This window comes from Trichechus manatus, unplaced genomic scaffold (assembly GCF_000243295.1).
Source record: "Trichechus manatus latirostris isolate Lorelei unplaced genomic scaffold, TriManLat1.0 scaffold00076, whole genome shotgun sequence".
NCBI lineage: Eukaryota > Metazoa > Chordata > Mammalia > Sirenia > Trichechidae > Trichechus > Trichechus manatus.
Window position 1 is genome coordinate 553208 of NW_004444012.1, and position 9043 is coordinate 562250.

Consider the following 9043-nt stretch of genomic DNA (forward strand, 5'->3'; position numbering starts at 1 on the left):
CGGCCAGGAGGAAGAGGAGCACAGATAATAACAGGAAGTGAACGGCCAGGAGGAAGAAGTGCGGCAACGGGAGGCTGAAGATGGAAAAATCCACCTCAGAGCTCCAGATTGTAATGTTGGTAGTGTAGTGCATGTAGCTTTTAAATCCCCTCATCATTCCCATCATTGATTCCCAGTGATGTTGGAATACAGTTGACTACTTTGCAGTGAGGATCATCTCAAAAGTTTTTTATTTCAGTAAGTTACCAAAAAATTTATACCTTTTCATTTTGGGTTCTAATCAAAGAGGAATTCCAGTGTGGCCTGCTAGTCTAGGGCTCCTATCCTCTCATATGTTTAAGAACTTCCCTATTGCTCTTTTAGGGTCATTAAATCAGCAAAACAACCAAACAAACCAACCCAACAACAACCAAAAGAAGAAAGTTGTTTCCAAACGCTGTCCTCCCTTCCTGTCACGCATCTGTCAGTTTGTTGTACTGTGGTGGCTTATGCGTTGCTGTGATACTGGAAGCTTTGCCACCGGTATTTTAAATACCAGCAGGGTCACCCTTGGTGGATAGGTTTCAGCGGCGCTCCCAGACTAAGACAGACTAGGAAGAAGGACCTACCAGTCTACTTCTGAAAATATTGGCCAGTGGAAACCTTATGAATAGCAGCAGAACATTGTCTGATACAGGGCTGCAAGATGAACCCCTCATGTCAGAAGGCACTCAAAATATGACTGGGGAAGAGCTGCCTCCTCAAAGCAGAGTTGAGCTTAATGACGTGGATGGAGTCAAGCTTTCAGGACCTTCATTGTTGATGTGGCACAACTCAAAATGAGAAGAAACAGCTGCAAACATCCATTAATCGGAATGTGGAATGTACAAAATATGAATCTAGGAAAAGTGGAAGTCGTCAAAAATGAAACGGAATGCATAAAGATGAGTATCGTAGGCATTAGTGAGCTGAAATGGACTGGTATTGGCCTTTTGGAATCAGACAGTCATATGGTCTACTGTGCTGGGAAGGAAAAATTGAAGAGGCATGGCGTCACACTCATCATCAAAAAGAACATTTCAAGATCTATCCTGAAGTACAGTGCTGTCAGTGATAGGATAATATCCATACAGCTACAAGGAAGCCCAGTTAATCAACTATTATTCAAACTTACACATCAACCACTAATGCCAGAGATGAGGAAATTGAAGATTTTTACCAACTTCTGCAGTCTGAAATCAAGCAAACATGCAATCAAGATGCATTGATAATTACTGGTGACTGGAATGCAAACACTGGAAACGAAGAAGGGTCAGCAGTTGGAAAATACGGCCTTGGTGATAGAAACAACACCAGAGATCCAATGCTAGAATTTTGCAAGACCGATGACTTATTCATTGCAAATATCTTTTTTCAACCACATAAATGGCAGCTATACACATGGACCTCACCAAATGGAAAACAGGAATCAGGGAAGGACAACACACAATAGAGGAGAAGTCAGCACAACTGGACCAAAGCAAAACTAAGAAGTTTCCTGGACACATCCAAACACTTTGAGGGACAGAGTAGCTGGGGCCTGGGGACCATAGTTTTGGGGGACATCTAGGTCAATTGGCTGAACATCTTATCTTTGCATAGAGCCTTTATGAAATGCTTAGGGTGCTCACAGGTGCAAAAATTACAGTGTGTTATTAGGCAATATAGGATTCAGTGGAAAGAGACCTTCTTTAGCTGCTACCTTGCTTTGTGATTTTGGACACGTCACTATCCCTCTTGAATTGTTCATTGTTGTATCTCAGCATTAAGCACATAGGCACACAATAAATGTTTGTTGAATGAGTAAATAAATAGGCATCAAGTTTCCTCATCTGTAATTTGAGGGATTTGAATTAGACCTGTAAATTCCTTTCCAGATCTAAAATTTTCTTGTAGTTTTAACTCAGTCCTGTTATTTCTTACCCTTAATGGTTGGTGTCAATTTTTCCATTTTTACTTCTTTGTGTTCTTTTTGCTGTTCCCCATTGGAAGACAAAGTATTGTTTTACTCTTCTTTAGGGCCTTAGATTCTGTTTGCATGTATCTCCTTTCAAGTGTAAGGTTTTGTGTTTCATAATTTTCACATCCACTAAATTAAACATGAGTACGGACTTTGTGCAAAACAAATCCTTGCTGCCCAGGGTTGCCAAGAAGTCCTGAGCATCCACGAGCATCCACCCCAGGGTGGATCTCTAGCTCCAGAGTTGTTTTCCAGCATTTCTTTGGGAGTTGAAACCTCAGTACTCACCACAGGTCTGGTCACCATTTTGAACAGATTCAGGATTTTACCTAACCTGCCCATAGTGGTAAGTTCTCTAAATGTTTTTCCCTTTTGTTTTCTCTTGACAGGTAAGAAGCAGCAGCCAGACAGCAAGTACTACCAACTTTTCAGTAGTTGGAAGGGTCCCAGGGGCTGGTGAGGAAGGTCAATAATGATAAGGAGACCTTTTCCATTTATGCAGTCACTCAGACTTCCAAGAAGTCGTTTTTTTTTTTTTTTTAGTGCTCAACTAAAGATTCTTTTGTTTAAAAAATCTGTTACTGAACTTAAAAGAAAAAATTTAAACAATTACTATCACTTTTGTTTATTATTTTTCAGGTCACATATAGCCCTATTTTTGCATGATTACATCGTGTATGTCCGGTCTTGTACTTAAACCAAACAAAAATTCTGCTAAGCACTAATCTCAGGGGACACCATAGAAGCTTGAGGCTGAGTCCTTTAATTCAGTTCAAGGAGTATTTCGATACAGGACCTAGTTGTACGGTGCTCTTCTTTTAAAACATTAGGTATGACTATAGTTACCATTTAAGGTCGCTTGTTTCTTAATTTGTAAGCTATATGAGAATATCCAGTTGGAAAAGATGTTTTATTATTCAGGAGAACTTGAAGGTGACTTCGGCAAGATACAGATGTTGCCTATAAATCATGGATATTATTTTGAATATTCTTGAAAAAAATTGGTTATGAACATTAAAAGAGCTATTTTAGGGGGAAAAAAAATGCCCACGATAGCACCAACCATGTGAGGAGCTGCTGTGTATTTTAGTTGCAGTAGGCTCTGAATTTGGGCTCTGAAGTCAAATTACCTCAGCTTAACTGGCTCCATCATTTACTAATTGTGTGATATTGGGAAAGTGATTTAACCTCTCCGAAACCTAGATTCATCCTGTGTGAAATGGGGTTAGTTTGAAGATTAAATGAGATAAAACGTAAAGTGTTCAGAACAGTGCAGGGAATAATAGGCGTGCAATAAAAGTTAGCAATTACTAATATCCTTACATTTCAGATGAGGAAGCAAGAGGTTAAAGATTTCCCAAGCTCACCAGTTGGTAAGTGGGCTTTATCTAGTGCAGACCCTGTTGACTACTTCCTACAGTGCTTCTCCCACAAACACTAAAAAGCCTGAACATTCATATATCCAGAATCAACACATTGCCGTACATCTCTTCAAACCTATCCACCTTCCCACTACCTCTGTTGGCATGATCTGGGGACTTGCCCCTATCCTTTCGAACACTCCTTAGAGAGAAGGGGCAGAGTAGTCCAGAGAAATCAATTTTAGTAGTACTGGTTTTGGGGACCTGATGTCTCTTATAATTTTGTAGCTTCAGGCGTTGTAAAACTAAAGGTCTTTCTAAAAAGGTCTACTGATGTTATCTTTCTAAAATGATGAGGAAAATGCTTTATTAAAACCCTTCGCAGGGGGTGGGGGATCTAAAACCCTTTGTTGACCTTGTATGGACTTCAAGATAATCTTTGGCTCCTGACCACAGTCCCTCCAGACTCACCTTTTGACAATTCCTTCCCACATACATCTTGAATTGTTGGCAGTTCCCCACTGAAAACTCTGCACATTCTTTCACTTCTGGGCCTTTCAAATACTTCTTCCTCTCAACACACCACTCCACCCCATCCGTTTCCCTAGTCTACCTCTTACATCTTTTTCAGGACTTAATATTAGACTTCATCTTCTACAGAAATCTTCCAGATGCTTTCAAGATTTGGCTAAGAGCTTCTCCTTTGTCCTCTTTCATGCCTATGCTTATACTTTTATAGAATTTCATTTTATCACATTCCTTATTTACTTCTCCAACTTCCCTCTCTGGACCCTAAGCTCCTTAGACTGTAAGACACTGGTAATAAAACCGTACTGTCCTCAGGGAGGGGTGGAGGAACCATAGTCTCTCCTCCAAAACACGTCAGGGGTGGCTGCCACACACAGATGGCTTCATCATGTACCGTTGGGACCCCAACTCTAAATCATTAGTCAAGGACAGAGATCAGAGACCCATAGTGAATTAAGCTTCTACATCTTAGGGAACCACAAAGATCCTAGCCATACTTGGGGACCGGGGTGGGAACACTACACAAAAAACAGGAGCCCTGTGACCATCTCCTATCTCAGGTGTGCACATACTCATTGAGTAAAGAATACACTGTGAAGCACTTGTACTACAGAGTATGGATTTAATTGTGCCCCCCACCCCCCACACATATGTGTTGGAATCTTAACCCCTATACATGTGGATGTATCCTATTTGGATACAGGGTTTTCTTTGTTATGTTAGTGAGGTCAGTCAATTTAGAGTGTGTCCTAAACCTAATCACTTCTGAGTTATAAGGAGCAGCATAGACACAGAGACAAGCAAGCACAAATGGGCTAAGATAGAGGCCACGCCACATGAAGATCGCTGAGGAATGCTGGAAGAGACATAGATCTTCCCCTAGAGCCAACAGAGAGAGAACCTTCCCCTACAGCTGGTGCTTTGAATTTGGACTCCTAGCCTTCTGAATGGTGAGAAAATAAATTTTTTTTTTTTTTAAAGCCAACCACTTGTGGTATTTCTGTTACAGCAGCAGTGGGGAACTAAGATGCTGTGAATGCACCAAAGGCTATTAGGTGAGAAGACACAATGATAAGCAAAACAGACATGAACTCTGGCTTCAGAATTTAGAGTTTAATGGGAGACGTGGACATTAATCAACCAAACACGTTCATACGTGTAATGAAAACCTTGATAAGTGCTACAAAAAGTCCCAGGTGCTATATGAAAGCTCATAACGGGAACTTGGATGGGCGGGTAGAGGGCAAATTTAGGTCCACTTCCCTGAGAAAGTGACCTATGAGATAAGATTAAAAGACTGTATAAGAATTAACTAAGCTGAGACTGAGAAGGGAGAAAAGAGTGAGCAGCTTTCCAGTTTGGGCTGAGGTAACTGGGAAGTCAGCTCTTGAAGGAACTGAAAGCACCTCTAGAAGAGGGGAGAGTACCTGGAGATGTAGGCAGAGGCCACCTGGACACTTTGCAGGCCTGAATTCACGTTATCTCTCAGAGGACACACCTTGCCTCTCTCAGGACAAGTCATAAGGGAAATTCCTGTGTATGGAGCTCCAGAATGCTTGATACAACAAGGTAGAGTAGACCACAGATCGTCAAGTCCAATAGACTTGCATATGAATCCTGACCCAACTGTTGTATAACTAAATGAGGTTGGCCAGGGTGCTTAAGTACTGTGAGCATCTGTCCTGGTTTTTTAAATGGGTTGTTCAGAGGATTAGGAGTGAAGGTCCTTGCACCTAGGAGACTCTCGAATTTGATCTATTATTAGCTGATCCATAGATCAGATTTGGGCTCATGCATGACATTGAAGTGAGGCATGCATGTTCATCAGTTACGTCTCCCTAAGGAGCTCACTGGCACGGGTGTGGGTCTTGCTTAGTCCATGTCTTGGTTCTCTTGGAAGGTAAGGCAGTCATTGACGTTATGACCAAAGACCAGACGAGTTGTGGGATGAGATCAAGGACATCACGCACGAAGACAGCAAAAGGTCATTAAAAAGACAGGAAAGAAAGAAAAGACCAAAATAGATGTCAAAAGAGACTCTGAAACTTGAACGTAGAGTAGCTAAATTGAATTGGAAGAAGTGATGAAGTAAAAGAGCTGAAAGAAGATTTCAAAGGGCAGCACAAGAAGACAAAGTATTATAATGAAACGTGCAAAGACCTGAAGTTAGAAAACCAAAAGGGAAGAACATGCTCAGCACTTCTCCAGCTGCAAGAACTGAAGAAAAAAATTCAAGCTTTGAGTTGAAATATTGAAGGATTCTACAGGGAAAATATTGAAAAGACATAGGAAGCATCACAAGAAGATGGAAGGAGTACACAGAGTCACTGTACCAAAAAGAATTGGTCAACGTTTAACCATTTCAGGAGGTAGCATATGAGCACAACCTATGGTATTGAAGGGAAAATCCCAAGCTGCACTGAAGGCATTGACAAAAAACAAGGCTCCGGGAATTGATGGAATACCATTTGAGATGTTTCAACAAATAGATGCAATGCTGGAAGTGCACACTTGTCTATGCCAAGCAATTGGGAAGACAGCTACCTGGCCAACCGACTAGAAGAGATCCATATTTGTGCCCATTCCAAAGAAAGATGGTCCAACAGAATGGAGAAATTATAGAACAATATCATTAATATCACACGCAATTAAAATTTTGCTGAAGATAATTCGACAATGTTTGCAGCAGTGCGTTGACAGGGAACTGCCAGAAATTCAAGCTGGATTCAGAAGAGGACATGAAACAGGGATGTTATGGATTGAATTGTGTCCCTGAAAAATGTGCATCAACTTGGCTAGGCCATGATTCCCAGTACTGTGTGGTTGTCCTCCATTTTGTAATCTGATGTAATTATCCTATATGTTGTAAATCTTAACCTCTATGATGTTAATGGGAGCCCTGGTGGCACACTGGTTAAGAGCTGGGCTGCTCACTGAAAGGTCAACAGTTCGAATCAACCAGCCGCTCCTTGGAAACCCTATGGGGCAGTTCTACTCTGTCCCATAGGGTCACTATGAGTCAGAATCGACTCAACAGAGCAGTTTTGTTTTTTTTAAATGATGTTAATGAGGCGGATTAGAGGCAGTTATGTTAATGAGGCAGGACACAATCTACAAAATTAGGTTGTATCTTGAGTCAATCTCTTTTGAGATATAAAAGAGAGAAGCAAGCAGAGAGGAGAGGGACCTCATTACCATTAAGCAAGAAGAGCCAGGACAGGCGCACGTCCTTTGGACCCAGAGTCCCTGTGCTGCAAAGCTCCTAGACCAGGGGAAGATTGATGACAAGGACCTTCCTGCAGAGCCAACAGAGAGAGAAAGCCTTCCCCTGGAGCTGGTGCCCTGAATTTGGACTTCTAGCCTCGTAAACCATGAGAGAATAAATTTCTGTTTGTTAACCTAAAACGTTAAAGATTATGGAAGAAAAATAAGGACAATGCTAGGGGCCCTAATGCATGGCATAAATACAATACAAACCATAACTAGCAATGCACAAACACCAGAAGATAAACTTGATAACTGGGAGCTCCTAAAAATTAAACACTTAAACTTATCAAAAGACGTCTCCAAAAGAGTAAAAAGAGGAACTACAGACTAGGAAAAAATTTTTGGTTACAACATATCCGACAAGGGTCTAATCTCTAAAATCCACAAAATACTTCCACACCTCAAAAACAAAAAGACAAGTAACCCAATCAAAAACTGGGCAAAGGATGTGAACAGGCACGTCACCAAAGAAGACATTCAAGTGGCTAACAGACACATGAGGAAATGTTTGTGATCATTAGCCATTAGAGAAATGCAAAAATCAAAACTACAATGAGATACTATGTCACCTCGACATTACTGACATGAATCAAAAAAACAGAAAATAACAAATGTTGGAGTGGTTGCAGGGAGATTGGAACTCTTAGGCACTGCTGGTGGGAATGTAAAATGGTGCAACCACTATGGAAAACAATATGGCACCTCCTTAAAAGAGGAAATGTTGCTGTCATGTTTTGTTGGCAGAGCCCCTACCCCGTAAATGGCTGTGGTTTGGAGTCTCCCCCACTCCCTTGTCTTAGAGGGGAAGGGGAAGATTTCAGTCACAGAAATCTTGTCATCTTTATTTCACCTGAATTTGGTCATTGGTAACTTCAAGGAAAGGGGGAAATCACAAAAGGTAGCAAGAGGGACATGTGTCCATATTGTGGACAACTTCTTTCTGAAAAGACCAAAACCAAAAAAAACCAAACCCATTGCCGTTGAGTTGATTCTGACTCATAGCAACCCTATAGCACAGAGTAGAACTGCTCCATAGGGTTTCCAGGGAGTGACTGGTGGATTCAAACTGCCAACCTTTTGGTTAGCAGCCCAGCAAATTTGTGTGGGACTTCTAATATAGATAGCTCCTTCTAGATAATCTGAGACCATTTTCTTACTTAAGCACTTGACACTGGACCACAGTGTGGTTAAATTTCTTTAATATCCAGAATAACATTTATACAATACAGAAAAGCAGCCCAGTCCCCATATCCTTTGCTGTAATTCCCAGGATTTACAGTAGACTTGGAGATCTGACAACTGGATATTCCAATCCAGAAGTTTAGGTACAGGTTTCACAATTACAAAGAGCTGAACATCAGCATTGCCCTCAAAGGACATTCACCGTAGGAGCAAAACAGAGGCCAGGAATATTGACAAAATGCTTTGTTTAACCAAAACTTGTAAGGAAAACAAAAATTCCCCAGCAAGCCCCCATATTTACAGCTACAGAGGAACAAACCACAATGTTAGCAACACAACAGCATTCAACAGGTAACTAATCAAAGCTGTACATAGTTTACCATAGACAGGGCTTGGGAAGCTGGGGCATGGAAGCCTAAGATCTGAAGTCAGCCCATGTCTCACCCTCACACCCACCTGCCGGGTCCCTGTAGTTTACAGTTGGATTTTGTCCATTCTGAAGATCCCACGAGAGGCTCTATTCTAGAGAAATCTAGTTTCCCTAGTAGTTCGGGATGTTTTTTGTTGTGTCAAAGAACACAGGTAGTCTGCAGAGCTGGCTGCCTCCCAAAGCCAAGGATGAAGAAGGAAGCACAGGCCTCTTACTTAATTTCACAAAAGATGAACAAAAAAGCTAAGTCCTAGGTGATTGTGGGGTGTGCCAAGTGTGTCCTCGGCAGCACCCCCA